We start from the raw sequence: 15,930 nt of genomic DNA on the forward strand, positions 1-15,930 counted from the left end.
CAGGGCACGCCAGCTTCAGTAGCTCTGGCGCATGGGCTTAGTTGTCCGGTGGCATGTGGAATCTCCCCAGACCATGGATTGACCCTGTGTCCTCTGCATTGACAAGAGGATTCTCAACCACTGAATCACCAAGGAAGTCCACAGCTCCATTTCTTGCTGTTTTCCTCTGTGTTGCCCGGACACACAGGCAAGCCCTTCTTAGCTTGGGGCCCAGTTTTATATCCTGAGAGTAATGGGTGCTGGTTTCTTTTTCCAGGTAGCTCTTATTAGCCTGGCTTGGGTCACGTAACCATCAGTGACTGAGTTCGGCCAAGGAGAGGAGGGAGTGAAAAACACTGATTGGCCAGGCCCAGATCCTGACTAGGCCCAGATCTATGACTAGTTCTAGTCTTAGTCTAGAAGCTAGTGCATTTAATTCTTTCATGTGGAGTAACAGAGGATGGAGGAGAAACTGGTCACCAAAAAGAAAATCAGGCTGGACTTCCAGGAGAGGAAGGAACAGAAGCTGGGCAGACAAAAACAACCACGGTCCCTTTGTGAGTGAAACAGGCAGGAAGGAAACTCATACAGAGCATTGAGCACGCTGTGAGAAATAAGAGGACGCAATTGGAGACAGGGAAAGAATGCCTTTATGAGAAAATCAGCAGGACTACAGGCATTTTGTTATTGTTGTTGGGTTGAGAAAAGAACTGTAATGATGTGTAACACATCAGTACTTATTAATGGAGGAAAATGTACAAAGTAATGCATGTTAAAGTACGACATATTATACAAACAAAAGGCAGTGTGGAAATTACTGCTGAAGACTAAAGCCAGTAAATCCTTACTTCCCTCAGGATCCCCAGTTTCTATGGAGAGATTAAGTTTTATTTACCTGTTTTTAAATATTAAACTGGCAGTTTGGGGCCCTCATTCCTTAGCCAAGAGAAAGCCTGTATATTTTTGTTTAATGAGGATCACTGGCTCCACTTTGTCTAATGTTCTGTCTAAATCTTCAACCTGATCTGGAGCTTGGCTGATAAACTTTGATGTGTCTGCTCTTAGGCTCTGTTAAACAAAGGATAATACCACAAGCAGCTACTGGCTAAAGAGGCTGGGCTTCAGTAATGGTAGAAAGACAAGAGAGAAAATTAGGGTGACCTTGAGGGAAAACATTCCCCATGTGTACATCTCAGCCCTAGTGAAATGATGAGCCCCCTGAGGGGGTCAGCCTCCTGTATGATGCCAGAATTCCTCAGTCTGAGCACTACTGACGTCTTGAGCCAGGTAATCTTTGTTGTGGCCCATCTTGCGCATTGTGGGAGGTTCACCGGCCTCCCTGGCCTCTACCCATAGAGGCAGTAGCGCTCCACACCAGCCATTACAACCAAAATGGCCTGCACGCGCTGGGGAGGGGTGAGCAAAAATGCCCCCAGTAGGAAACCCCTATGTTACACCAATGCCAAGGTCAGTGCCAAGTGAAGCCCTCATTACCCTTGTTAGCCGCAGAAGTAAAATTCAGTTTGACCTCCTTTGAGGGTTTTAGACCATTGCTTTTTTAAAATCCCCACTCAAACCCCTTCAGTATCTCCCCATCACGTCTAGAACGAGCTCCATTACTCTGGCTATTAATCTCCACTCAGGTCATCCACTCCAGCCACCCAATGACTTCTGTGCAGAGAAAGGTGACCAAGCCATCCTGGTTTGCCTGGGACTTTCTGGCTTTAGAACCAAAAGTCTTAAAACCTGAGAACCTGCTCAATCCAAGGCACACCAGGACTGGTGGTCTTCAGACTAGCTGATGAACTGATTAGAGAAAGCAAGGAATCAGGGCATTGACCAGACTGTCACTCGTGGGTGAGGAGGGCTCACTGTGCTGAGGACACCTGGGAAGACCCAGCCCACCCACCTTCAAAGCCCAGCTTGAAGCAGGAAGTAGAGTCAAGGCTTTTCACTCCCCGTTTCCTGGGACACTGCTCCCAGGCTTGTACAGGGAGGGAAGATGGCTCCTTATGGTTGGGAAGCCTTTAGAAAGCATCCCAGGCTGTGCCTGCAGCAGATTTACTCAAGAGAGGTGTGGTTCCTTCTCCCCACCGCAATTAGAGCCTCCAGCACATGCATTCCATCCACTGGGGCCTGGGAGCTTGGTGTCAGGACTCCAGGGCTCGCTGCTTCTAACTCGGCTGGCAGGCTTGTGGAGGCCAGGTGGGTCTCTGAAACGTGCCCCCTCGCTGTCCCAGGGCCAGCTTTTCTGGGTGTAGTAAACCTTAAAGATTCTGACATTTGGAAAGAAAGAAAATAGGGGTGGGGGGTTGGGGAGATGAAATAAACTCTCCTATGACCTTCTCAATTTCCAAACTTTTCAAGTCTCACTCAGAGCATCTCAACTATGGGTGCCATTGGCATTTTGTGCGGGGCGGTTCCATTGTGTGGAACTGTCAGAGACACTGCAGGACATTTAGTGTCCTTGGCTTATGCCCAATAGATGTCAAGAAATCACCCCTTTCCCCCGCCATTGTGACAATCCAAACACCCTCGCTTATATCCATTCACTTGGGTTTACATGCAAATCTGACACTCAAAATGCCTTTGGAACTCAGTGCGGGGGGTGGAGATGGGGATGGGCTGGGGGGACACAGTGGCGGCGGCATTACTGCCTGGGGGAGGCTCTTTACACAGTCCCAAGCCATTCAGTTCTTAGCACTGAAGCCTGTCAGAGAATCCCATTAAATCCTCACTGTTTCTGCAAAGAGAAGGGGATGCTATTTACTGAGCACTCAGCATCCCCAAATTTGACAGTTGTTAACAAAATGGGAGCCAAGGAGAGAAGCATTCACGGTTTCGAGCCAGCAAGCAGCTGCCAGTCACAGTGCCCAGTGTGGGCAATGCAAAGACTCAAGGTCCCTGCCCGGAGTCAGGAGAGAAATCACCCAAGGCAGCAACAGCTGTGAGAGAGTGCCCCGCAACAAGGTGGTGTTTTGAAATGGGCAAGTAGCAAGCTACTGTGGGTCCTTACCTCTATCGAGTGTATCTTGGACAATAATTTGAAGTTGGAAAAAATGGAATGGGATAAAATGGAGTAGAATATTATCAGATAGTAAATGTGTTCTTATTTTGGCTCAGATATGTAAACTTGAGCATATATTGGCTTGTGATACAAAATAAGGGACTTCCCTGGTAGTCCAGCGGCTAAGACTCTGCACTCCTAATGCAGGGGGTCCGGGTTTGATCCCTGGTTAGGGAACTAGATCCTGCATGCCAAAACTAAAGATCCCACATGCCACAACTATGACCCAGAGAATAAGTAAATAAATAAGTGTTTTAAAATATATTTTATACTGTGGATCATGGACGAAAAAGCCTTAGGAACACATAGTAAGAAATTACAATATAAGGGGCTACTTTTGTAATAACTGATCTTAAAACAGGTACTAAAACATGTTATGAACTGGAAACTCAGATCAGAGTTTGGAATAATTTGTGGGCATCGAGCCCCTGTACGTAGAGCCGTGGTCCATCAGTTTAGAGGATGCCCCAACAAGCCTGAGAGAATGCAGGACAGGATGGCTCTTCTGGTCCCAAAGATGGCAAAAGGAACCTAAGCAAGGCTGAGACACTCCCCAGAGGTCACCCAGGTGAGAGCCAGAGCCCCAGGCCTGCAGCCCCAGACTCTGACCTGGGAAAGCCCCACCCCACCGGCTGCCACCCAGGATGAAGCTTCACCCACATCCACCAGGGTCCCCACTGCCTGCCACACACACACACACCCACACTGTCTCCAGGCGCCTCTTCAATTAAAGCCATGGGCAGGTACAGAGGACTGAACTAGGTTTTAAGAAAGAGACTCCCTGCCAAGACTTTATGGGCACAAACTCCCCCAAAGCCCCCTCCTGGGTGAAAAGCTTCCTACTGTGACTGTGACGTTTTTCTTCACCACCACCGACTGCTGGCTCCTAAGGACGCCACCTGGTATGAGCCCAGGATGTGACGAGCTTGCAAATCTTCCAGGTTTTTATTCCAGCACAGCCCATGGCCCATCATCACTCCTCAGACTTCAAGAGCCAACAAAAAAATAAAGAAATGTCAGGATTTTTTCCAGAAGAGAAAAGCCACATGAAATGGGGTGGGTTGAACACCGTCCCGGCTGGGGGTGGTGGGCCATGCCCATCCCCGTTTCTGCTCTGTCCCCCTGGTGTGTGTGGAGGGATTCTGTCCACGGGCCACCTGCCCTCTCAGCATCCCTCCAAGGGACGCAGGGCTGAGGTTGCGGTTTGGGGTGTCCACACGCAGTGGGTTCTCAGGGCTGAGCTGAATCTCGGGCGCAGACAGCTTCCCCCTTGCAGGATGGGCCAAGGCTCCGTGACACCCCCTGTCCTGTGACCCTTGTCCCGCTCAGGACATGTGTCCATGTGGCAGTGCAGCCAGCCTCGGTCTAGTGAGTAGGTTGGATGGGTGACCTTGGGGGTCTCTCCCTGCCCACGACAATTCCCCCACAGGCACCGTGGAGCCCAGGCTCAGTGCCGGGCACAGTTCCAGGCCCTGCAGAGGCAGCCGTGACCTTGCCCTCAAGACAGGAGACAGACAGTGAGCAAGAAATCAAAGCAACACGGCAGACAATTCCAGAGAATAAGACGCATACTGGGAAGGACTTTAACCAGCCCAAAGTGATGGAGCGGCGGGCAGGGGGGGACCTGAATAGGGACTCGGGGAAGGAGGAGGGGACACCAGACCTGAGTCCTAAAGGAGGAGAAGGAGCGGATTGTGGGAGCGGTCAGGGACGGGGCCCGGGCAGAGACAGTCACAGCCCACCCGCCATCCCAGCGGGCCCAGCAGGACCCGTGGAGATCCGGCCTCGACCTGCCCCCACACAAAGTCCCTGCACTTGCAGCCTGGGGCTCTTTGGGGCAGGGGGGCGGGGGGCACACAGAATGGTAGTTAGAAGCCTAGACCCCGGAACCAGGCAGTCTGGGTTCAGACCTCAGCCCCATCACTTACTAATGAACTTGATCACCACTCTGCGCCTGTTTCCCAGTTTAGAAATAGAACAGGACCAGCGTGAGGAGCAAATGAGTAAGTCCTCACGCAGCACGGAGCTCAGGGAGGCACTCGGTGGGGTTCGAGTTGCTGGACGGCCAACAAGCAGACATCCTCGGAGGTCAGAGGAGGACCTTTTAAACCAGACCACATTCAGATCAGACCTCTGGGGAATCTTTAATGAGAAAATTGCACCTTTTCAGAATGACCAGGAAAATCAGTGCCCAGACTCCCGAACGTCTGTATTCTGCCTTGAAACCAAATGATCCTCTAGAAAACCTGGTTTTGCCCTCAGACTGGGGACAGCAAGGGCCGGGCTTGTCTCTGCTGGGGATGTGGGTGGGGGAATAATGTAATTGTCTTCACGGGGATCTGGGAAGGGGCCAGTGAACCAGAGACCCTAAAGACAGGAAGGACCTCGGGGCTGTGGTAGTAGTTACAAGTCAGGGCTCTGGGGCCAGACCTGGGTTCAAACCCCAACCCCACCATTTCCAGTTGTGTGACTTTGAGCAAGCTTCTTTCCCTGTCTAAGCCTGTTTCCTCACCTGTAGAACGAAGATAATCGCAGAGTGGTTGTAAGGCACAAATTTCCTAAATGCACACATCCATCTGTATATGCGAGCTTCCCCCTTGACTCAGCGGGTAAAGAATCCGCCTGTAATATAGGAGACACAGATTCGATCCCTGGGTTGGGAAGATCCCCTGGAGAAGGAAATGGCAATCCACTCCAGTATTCTTGCCCAGAGAATCCCATGGACAGAGGAGCCTGGCGGGTACAGTCCGTGGGGTCCCAAAGAGTCAGACACGACTGAGCGCCTAAGCACGCACGTAAGTAGCATCATAGGGATGTGAGTTGTCATCGTTCATCCTATGGTCATCATCCAGGGTGAGGGCAGTCTGAAATCCTCAATGCTGGTGACGTTTGCAGACAGGCCCTCGGAGGTAGAGGGACCAGACTAAGTATATTAATCCCAGGGGCCCAGAGAGAAGCCACTATGCCCCAGAGCCCCGTCCAATGCCTGCGACTGGGATGGACGCATAGTTCCGTGTTCTGGTTGCACAGCATTGGCTGGGGCTCAGCCCTCTGCTGCTGTGACCAGAGCCTCCCAACCACATAGACTCTGGAGATTGCCAACAGCCAAGCTTCTTGCTTTGTTAATGTCTCCTTCACTGTGATGGGGAAAAATAATAAAAATAATAATAATAATAGTGTGCTCTTGTCCTGCTGGAGTCCTCATTTCCAATCCCAGGGCAAGGTCCTCCGCAAACCCGGAAAATTAACCTCCCGCACAAGGACCTTCACATCCCTGCTGCACAGAAACCCAGCCGAGCAGGGAGGCAGCCAGCTGAGTGCTGTCTTGGGTCCCATCCACAAACTCCAGGAGATGTAGAAAAGCCCCGCAAATGGCACAAGGATTCCACAACAGAAGTGAAATAGCCTGTGATTAAACTGAGATGCCAAAATCAATATGCAAAGAGTGTGATTAAAAGACAAGCATGGTTGGCACCAGAGCCTCGCTTTTAATTGAGCCTGTGCCTACATTTTTACAGGCGACAAGGAAATTAATGACAGCGTGATAAACCTTCAAGAAAAATTAATTACCCCTGCCGCATGCCCCTCCTCTGTGCTCTGGGTTTAACCTGCACGTTCCCTCCCCACACCCCCACCCCTTGAAGGGCCCTGGGGTTGCTGATTATATTACTATACCCCAGGCTGCAGCATTCAAACAGCCCCAGCTCCTCCAGAGGCTCTGTGTGTGTTTTCTGGCCCCCTCTGCACAGATGCAGCCCCAGGAAGAAAGAGCCAACAGGTGTGTACTGCAGAAGGAGCAGGAGGAAACAGACAGGATGGGGGTCTGCACAGAGTGAGAACAGGGCTGGAGCATTGTGTGGTCTGCCACGTGGCTTCCCCTGGGGCTAGACTGTTTTCCCAGAGGACTAGGGAGTGGGGAAGGGAGAAGGGGTGAAGGTGGGGTGTCAGCAGAGGCAGAGCTAAGCAGAGCGTGCTGGCCTTTGAAGCGACATGTGGATAGAGGGTGGGATGTCACCAGGGCTTCCAGAGTCCTTGGGTTCAGGGCAGAGGCTCCAAGAAAAGAGATGATGAGAACACAGGGGAAATGGAGGGGATAAAAATTCATCAGCACCCCACCCCCACCCCCAGGCAGTGCGGGGTGGACATTCTGTGGGAGAAGGACACCAGCCCTGCGAGCAAGTCTAGGCCGTAACTGCTGGACAGACACCGAGAACCAAGACTGGGGGATACAGGGCGTGGGGAGAGGACGTGAGCATGCAGCAGGCTGTGAGCGTTCTCTGCAGCGACCAAAGGGAGACCAAGTGACAGAGACCCACGGGTTCCTGTGTGCTGGCTCTGAAGGAGGAAACAGACAGAACAGGCTCTATCTTGACAGCGAGACTCCATCTTGGGCCGGACTGTGGACTTTGAGCTATATGCCCAGTATCTACAGAAACGACATACCAACTGAAAAACCAGGCCCCCGCTCCGGATGGAAGAGTCCCAGGGCTCTACCTAGATTCTCCGTCGCCTAAAAGAATACCCTAATTGTCTGTATAACCGAATAGAATTATAAATTCTATTATGCTTATTGGGGTATGACCACAGGCCTATTGATAATTGTCCACTGTTAACTACCTAGGCTTAGGACATATGAATCACGGGTTAACTCTGATTGTGTCTTTGTTTTCCTTTATTCAGACTAGTTTCCGGGAATTTGGGGAGTTGGGTTTGGGCATGTACACTTAGGGCATATAAGGTTTTCACAAAAACTGGTCGGGGTCCTTGGCTAAGAGGAGACTCTGCCTTGGGCCCGCCGGTGTAAGAAACCGCAACTCCACTATCTGCATTGTCCTTCTGAGTGAGTTCGTTTCCCGGAACGCAGGGCTACAACAGCTCCCCTCCCCGGAGTTCACTGTGGACCGCACGTCTGGGGAAGCAGAAGGCAGGGGGCTGTCTCTGGGTGGCCACCTCGGGCTTGCTTGTCTCTGACATCTGCAGGCCCGTGGGCTGCCCTGGGACCCCATGTCTCAGCCTCTATGAGGGGCATCTGCCTCCCTCCTCTCTCTGTCTTTTGGGACTTGTCTGAGCACCAACATCTCCCTCCAGCCTTTGAGCCCTTGATGCCCACAACCTGGCCCTGTTGTCTGACTGCCCTCTGTCGTGTCCCACACACCCGAGCCCCCTTTGCGCCCATGCGCGGCCTCGGACGGGTGCCCCTTGCCCTCTGGATGGGGAGGGCCCAGACAACGCCTGTGGAAACAGTGCTTGAATTGCTCCATCACACCTGACACCCGAACTCCAGGAGACACAGGAGAAGACGCCGAGGCCCCCTCCCGCCCAGAGCCATCTTCTATCAGGGGACAAGAAGCAGAAGAGGAGGCGCCGGCCGATCCCAGCAGCAGCCACAGTTTGCAGAGAATCTTCCCCCGCAGATGAGCACCCTGCCCTCAGATGCGCCCGGGCGCCTGGAAGCAGCAGATACTAGACGCCCCTGAACTTGCAGAGTCCTGCCCAGATTTCAGTTTTAAGGAGTAATTTGCAAGAAGTAATTTGCTGTATTGAGCAGCCGCCAGGAATCTGGGCTGATTGGCATTCTCTCTTGGCCACTGTGGACTCTGGAGTCAGGGCTGGGGCTGGGGGCTCCCCCTTGGCCTCGGAATGGGGGCGGGGGGCCTTGCGGGCTGCAGGGAGCAACAGAGTGCACAGGCCGACTTAATGGACGTGTATGCAGCCCTGTAGGAGGCCACAGCTTAGCGTGTCCCCTCCTGATTAAAGCACAGGGGTCAGTTGTCCCCATCAGAGCCGACAAAAGAGGATCACTTTGGTCCCAGGGAGCTTAGGGAGCTCCTCAGATGCCAAAACCTGGCCCCCGGCGTTCTTAAGGTGACCCTTCCAGGACGGGGAGACGGTTCTGTGGGGCTTGCATCCAGCCTCTGGGGAGGGGGCAGAAGGGCAATGTCCTGAACCTGACCCTGCCCTGGCCTGAGGGGAAGGGTGGTGGTCTGCCTGGAGGCGGAGCTACAGAGGCAAATACCCACAGGCCTGGGGATCCTAGGACTCCCCCAGAGGCTGGGGGAGGGCAGGGCCCACAGGATGACATCTACCCAGCATGGAGGCTGCGTGGAAACAGGCCCAGCCTCACCTGGCCTTCCAGCCGCCAGGGCAACCCCGGGAAAGCGGAGGTCGTGTCCACCCCAGGGCTGTGGGCTGCCTCAGGACAGGGCCTGGCTCGGCATTCCTGTAACCCTGGGCTCCACCCCTCCCCTGCAGAGAGCACCCCCCCTTGGACCCCAGGGGGATGGAGCAGACGTCCCTCCAAGCAGCATAGCTTGCTGGGCAGTGCCCCCTGAACACCACTCAGTCTTGGGGGAAAAGCCCTCATGTCACACCACCCAGCCCAGCACCAACATGCCCTGATGCTCACGACTTTGCAGAATGATTTTCTGTGAGTCAGAGTTTACACCGTGGACCAAAACCAGCCAGGAAGGTGTCTAGTTCATCCCTCCTGTGTTTTGGGGAAAAAGTGAATCTATTGTCAACATGCAAAAACCTTGAGATTTCCTTGGGAATCTGATTCTCTTAAGGTCTCAGGAGAGGGGCCACCTGGGCCCAGACCCTCCCCTGGCAGCACGTGGGGGCCCCAAGTCCAGGCTTGAGCTCTGCAGCTTGCCCCAGTCCCCACCCCTCCCTCTCGCCCCCACATGGAGACCCGGGACCTGCCCCCCAGACCCCTGAGCTGCTCTGTCCACAGGCTCCTTGCTGGCTGTGTGTCCTGCAGTCTCCTCCCTCCCTGGGTATCCCCTTCCACAGGGAAGCTGTAATAGCACCCACCCTGCAGGGTGGGGGGATTGGCTGAGTCAGTATCCACGACCTGTTTGGAACATGTCTGGTAAGTGGGATCCCTTCGGAAGTGCTGGCTGCTGGCTGATTGGGTCAAGCCCTCGTCACTCCTGTGTCACCTGCGGGACATCAGGTTGAGACCCGCTGTAGACAGAGGAACCACACGTGGCCATTTCTCTCCAGCTTTCTCCATCGCCACCACTTTCTCCCCAGCCCCACCTCCCACCCTGTCCCACACCCAGAGGGCGAGGACACAGACCTCGAGTCCCGCCACACGGGTCCCGGGTTCTGCACCACCTGACCCCACCTGCACCGCCGACCTCTTTAGACTTGGTGGGATTTTCTCCCACATCTCATACCTGGATGTGAATCCCCTCTCCAGCGATTTCAGGACCACAGGGGAGATCTGATCAGATTTGCAACGGTGTTCTTTCTTCTGACAGCCCACATTCTATCAGCGAGACACTCCAGAAGTCACCAGATGTAATATTAATACACCACGGTAAGTACTTTGAAAGCAATCAACCACCGTAATCCAATTACTACCAGCTGTATTTGTAATGCTATTTTGCCCTCAAACACTCATCCTAACTGTGCACCAGATTCACGTCCCCTCACACACACACACACACACACACCTACACACACAGACACCTACACACAAACACCTACACACACACACCTACACACACAGACACACACCCCTACACACACATCCCTACACACACACACACACACACACACACACACACACACGCCAATTGTGCGCCCCGCTGCCTCACTTAACAGTGGGAGCCCTGACTAGTGAACAGCTGATCTGCATGAATTAACATGAGAGCTCCTGTAAGCCTGGAGCTTTTAAACTTGCAAACAGGTAGCTTGGTTGCCATGGAGAGCCGTGGCCCGATGCCAGGGCTCACCCTCTGGACCCGTGGTCTCCTGTGATCGGTGGGGTCACATGGGCTCTGCGAGGAGGTGGAGGCAGTGCCTCGCATCTTAATGACCTGACTTGCTGTGTCTGAGTGGCCAGTGTGTGGGGGTGAGAGAAGGCATGTATGTATGAGTGTGCGTGCAAGTGTGTAAGTCTGCACACACGTGTGCCCAGGCCCCACACAAATGGAATGAAAACTGAATGACCCCAAGGATCTGCTGGCCGCCTGTCCTGTTCTAACAGAGACTGAGAGCCCAGAGGGGTCCCTGCATGGACGGCTCGTGCTTCTGAGTCAGGGCAGTGCTGGCCCAGTGCTGAGGAAGCTGCCCCGTCCCTGTCAAGACCCTCTTGTCCCATCTCTCACGCACCCATCCCCCCGTCTCCCCCGTCCCCCCCTCCCGCTGCCCTCATTTTGTCCTGCAGGCCCCCTCCCCCTGCCCCATTATGGATGATGAGATGAGAACTGCATCCTTGCCGCCTGCCTTATAAACCCCTTGACGCTGGTTTGTACCCACTTTTTTTGTCTTGTAAATCCACCTCAATTCAGGGAAGATATTCACATTCATACATATACATATGCCACACCCTCAGATGCAAACAGACCAGAAGCAAGGCCTCACCCTATGGGTCAGTTCTGGTTTCGCCAGCAGCCGACCCTGAAACAAGGCTTCGAGTCCAAGAGTTTTATCTGGGGGGTGACCCCAAACAATACCGGTCAAGGGTGCGGGGCAGGGAGACTGGGAAGGATGGAGGCAATGAGCATTCTGCCCATTTCTCTGGGAACCAGCAGAGGGCCTGTCTGCAGCCTCTGAGCCTGTCCCCGGAGCCACAAAGACCGAGTGCAGCTAAAAATAAATAAATAAAAATTAAAAAAAAAAAGAAAGTGGGGACACGAGGTGGTGGGGGGGTGGGGAGGCACTCACCGCTGTGCCAGCCCTGGTGCCGTCTCCATGGTGCATTCTTTCTCACCTTCATCTTCCAGGCTTTACAGTCTCCTCCCAGATTCAACAGAGCCCTGACCCCCTGGGCCCCCGGGATGACTTACCTGTCATGTGACCCTAAGGCGGTGAGCATTGGTCAAGCACATTTTAATAACAACCGCAGTGAGAAACACATTCTCATGGTGCCCCCCCTGCCACACCCCTGTCCATGTGACAACAGAGGAGAAGTTTCCCCAGCAGCCTCCCTTCACTGCAGACCACACCCTCTGCTGTCTCCGCATCTTGTCTACTCCGCTCCAGGGTGGACTTCAAGTGCAGGGCTCCACCCTCTGAACTGATTTCAAGACCCACTAATGCATCACAACCTGCAGTTCAATCAATTCAGCACCAGACACATCTGCTTGTGGGTGTATTGGGCCAGAAGCCATTTGTCCTACAGTGTGTGGGGGGCGCGGGGGGGTTCACCCTCTTTCTCCTGCAGTCGGGGCCGGGGCAGGAGGGCTGCGCCCACTGGACCCTGAGCGGTCACTGCTCCAGGGTTTGCCCAGTAGCTGACAAGGTGGGCCTGGGGTTGGGGGCACAGACCAGAAGGCAGAACCCTGGCCTGTGGCCGCTCAGCCCTACAACCTCCTGAGCCCACCAGGAGCAGCCCCCCAGACAGCGATGGGGGACGGGCCCCCAAGGGAGGCCTGAGCTGGGCCCGGCCACCTCTCCCCAAGAACCCGGGACCCATACCCTGACCTACACTTGGGACCAGGCTCATGGGATCTGGCAGACAACCCCTCGCCCGGAGGAGCAGGCGGTTACCCCTTGTGACATCCTCAGCAAGAGCCACTCTGACCCCGCCAAGTGGGTGCCGTCAGCTGACTTTGCCACAGCAGGTGCCCCGGGCCCCACGTGTGTGCCCTCGCTTCCTGCCCGCGACGACCCTTGGAGGCAAAGGCAGTGGCTTCTCTCCTGGCACACGTGGGCGGCACGTGTGACGATCGCAGACTGCTCCTGACATTCCCGAGCCCCTGCCAGCTCACCAGCTTGGTGCCAGGGGTGCGCTGCATCCTCACTAGTCTGGAGTCCAGGCACAGGGAGCATCTGTGTGACCCCAGGTAAAGGACTTAACCCCTCTGTGCCTCTGTTTTCACGGCTGTAAATGAGGGTAATGAAGCCCTCGTTCCTTAAAGATGCATACCTAGGGCCTCCCACCATCAGGCAGTATATAAGTTAATATTAGCCCCACTTGACAGCCGGAGAAACTGAGGCTCATGGTCACTGGCCTGGCAGGAAGTGGGACTCGCATCCCAGTCTGTCCGATGCTGAGTTCTTTGGCTTCCCTCCCTTATGGCCACCTTCAGAGGGACAGGGCAGGGGGCCATCACCCCCTCAAAGGGGCTGAGCCTCTGAGGACCCCACCATCTGGCTAAGACTCCCCTGCAGCTCCCAGGGGACCACCAGTCACCCCCGTGAGCCAGGCATTCCAGCCTCAAACCACACACTAACCTCCGAGGGCATCTCCCCATCCTGGGCCAGTTCTCTGTGGGACGATGTGTCTGCTGGGGGCAGGCCTGTCCCCCTTCCATCCCCCACAACGGTCCCTCCTCTCATCCCTCTGGACGGACATTGTCTCTCTCTCTCCATCATTCCCACTTGGCTGACAGCGACAGCCTCCCTAATTGTGCTTGTGACACGGCCTTTTGGTTTCTGATAGGCTAATTTACAGCCAGATTTCACCTGATTCCAGCTACAAGGGCAGGTTTTCCTTCCAGTCTCAACTGGATGGTTACGGAAGACAGCAGCCTCTGTCTTGCCAGAAGACTTCCCCTTTGGCTAAATTTGAGCAGGAAAGTTACCATGTTGGGAAGAACTCCACCGGCAAGGAATTGAGGGTGGTCCCCAGCAAAATGACCCCAAAAGAACCAAATCCTGTCAACCACCACATAAATGAGCCTGGTCATGGGTCAGTCCCCAGTCAAGCATTCAGATGAGACCCAAATTCTGCAGACACCTTGATTATAGCTATAAGACCCGTGAGCAGAGGACCCAGCAAAGCAGTGACCAGATGACCAATCCACAGAAACTATAAAATAATGAATGAGTGCTGTTTAAGCCGTTAAATTTGCCAAGGTTTGTTACTCAGCAATGGGTAACTAATACAGAGAGTGCGTGCTCAGCGGCTGAGTCCTGTCTCTTTGGGACCCCATGGACTGTAGCCCTCCAGGCTCCTCTGTCCGTGGGAATTTCCAGGCAAAGAATACTAGAGTGGGTTGCCATTCCCTTCTCCAGGGCATCTTCCTGACCCAGGGATTGAACCCGCATCTGGGCTTGCAATAACTCAAAACTGAATGGCTGAAATAATTGAGCAGGAAACACTGTGACAGTTTAGGGAGGCATGAAGAGAGCACTTGGATCAATTTCCTTCCTTGCCACGGAGCAGAACTCATCACTTAACAGCAGCCCCACACCTGCACACCTGCTGTGGCCAGACATTGCCAGGCACTGGCAGGATGACCCGAGACCAGCCCTTACCCTGCCCTCCCAGGGCTTCCGGGCCAGCTGGCGGAAGCCTCCAGAACCACCTCTCCATTCACAGAGCTCCCCTGTGGGAGCAGGCGGAGGAGCGGGGTGATCTGACCCTCCCTCGCCTGGGAGTCACCTCTGCAAAGCGCCTGTGGCTCACCTGGCCTGACGGTTCCAGCCTCGAGACACCCCGCGGCCGCCTTGGCTGCTTGGTGCTCAGACCAGGCACCTGTGAGGAGACACGCCTCCCGTTTTCACTTAATTGAAAACTCCACATCATCAAAGAGGCGGAGATGCCCAGCGGCCCTTTGTTCCCTCGCCAGTGACCATTAACCTTTAAAAAGATGCTTCATGAGCCCGTCCGGTGTACTGAGGCCCTTACACGGGCCAGACTGGGGAGCGAGCAGATGGACATGAGAAATGCCGCGAACGCGAGGCCGGGCAGAGGGGGCCCCGGGCCAGCAGCCCCCGGGCCTGGAGCGGGCGGCCAGCAGCCCGGCCGGAGCCCGGCCTGGGACCCGGGACCGCGGAGGCCCGTCGTGTCCAAGACGCGCGTGCTGCTGAGGCTCCGGAGGAGAAACGCAGAGCCAGGCGCTGCCACCCTCTGCTCTAAACCCTCGGCGGCTCCACCGACAGAGGAGAAGCCACGTCCTTCCCTTGACGCGGGCCCTTCCTGACCCGGCCCCTCCTCACGGCTCTGGTTCCCCTGACCCGGACCCCGTCCTCCCTCCTCTCTGGTGACGCTGAAACCCAGCTCCACGCCCACCCCGGGGTCTTCGCATGAAAGCTCCTCCCCAGAGACTCAGGGCTGCTCCCTCTCTGCCGCTTTCTCAGAGGGCCTCCCTCACCCCACTTTAAAATAACACCCCCACCCTCAGCGTACACCTCCCTGCCGTATTTCTCACCAAAGCACCAAACAGCCCCTGACACGTCAGCCCTTTTACCGATTGACGCCAGCCTTCGTCTCTGTATTAGGATGGATGTTCCTCCAGGAGGGACTTTTCTGTTTTGTTCACCGGCTTTGATCCCAGTGCTTAGAGCTGGTCAGAGCACAGCAGACCCTCCATAGACACCTGTGGAATGAATGAGTGAGCGAGCCAGCGAGTGAATGCGTGAATGAATAGAAGCATACCTGAACGACAAAGCCCTGGGACTTGGAGGAACTTGTTGATAAGAGGGGTGAAGTTTTAGAATCCACATCCCTCTGTTCGCTGAAGGGAGAGACTGAGAAATACAATTACTGAGTCACAGCCTGGTGCCCGGGGCCTGAGTGGGCAGCGGACTGGCTGTCGGAGCAACGTCCTCCACTCACAGGGCAGAGACTTGGGGGAAGGAAACAGAGACCTCTGAGCGGCGGCTGCTCCCTCAGAACCACGTGCTGCTGGTGTCATACTCCGGTGCCTGCTCTGAGTCCTCCCCCACAGTCCTCCCCAGGCAGCTCCCCGCTGCCCCCTTGTCATCCGGGGCTCAGCTCACATCCACCTCCTCAGAGAGCCCCCTCCCCACCCCTTCCCTGATCTAGCACGACAGCCCCCTGCCAATCATGCCCCATGCTTTCTTTTCCTCCTCGCTCATCAGTCTCTGGGGTTCTCTGGTTTCCCGGTGTGTGTGCTGTGCTCCATCAACCCCCATTAAAAGATCTGCTTCATTTGGAAGGGGACCTTGCCTGCCCTGTTCAC

The 15,930-nt window shown here is 54.8% G+C and overlaps 1 long non-coding RNA gene and 1 other non-coding gene across 3 annotated transcripts; one reads left to right on the forward strand and one right to left on the reverse strand.

Annotated features, from left to right (window-relative positions):
• Positions 1 to 234: 234 nt before the first annotated feature.
• Positions 235 to 15,693, reverse strand: LOC139186609 (uncharacterized). Of its 2 annotated transcripts, XR_011570263.1 has the most exons (6): positions 14,412 to 15,693; positions 10,228 to 10,319; positions 5,559 to 5,668; positions 4,975 to 5,147; positions 3,890 to 4,031; positions 235 to 2,255 (listed from the first exon to the last, which is right to left on the reverse strand). It is a non-coding gene; the product is annotated as an uncharacterized lncRNA (long non-coding RNA). The 2 variants fall into 2 exon arrangements; XR_011570262.1 differs by lacking the exon at positions 14,412 to 15,693 and having other exon boundaries at positions 10,228 to 11,150.
• Positions 3,151 to 3,223, forward strand: TRNAR-CCU (transfer RNA arginine (anticodon CCU)). Its single transcript has one exon. It is a non-coding gene; the product is annotated as a tRNA-Arg (tRNA).
• Positions 15,694 to 15,930: the final 237 nt, after the last annotated feature.

This window comes from Bos indicus, chromosome 13 (assembly GCF_029378745.1).
Source record: "Bos indicus isolate NIAB-ARS_2022 breed Sahiwal x Tharparkar chromosome 13, NIAB-ARS_B.indTharparkar_mat_pri_1.0, whole genome shotgun sequence".
NCBI lineage: Eukaryota > Metazoa > Chordata > Mammalia > Artiodactyla > Bovidae > Bos > Bos indicus.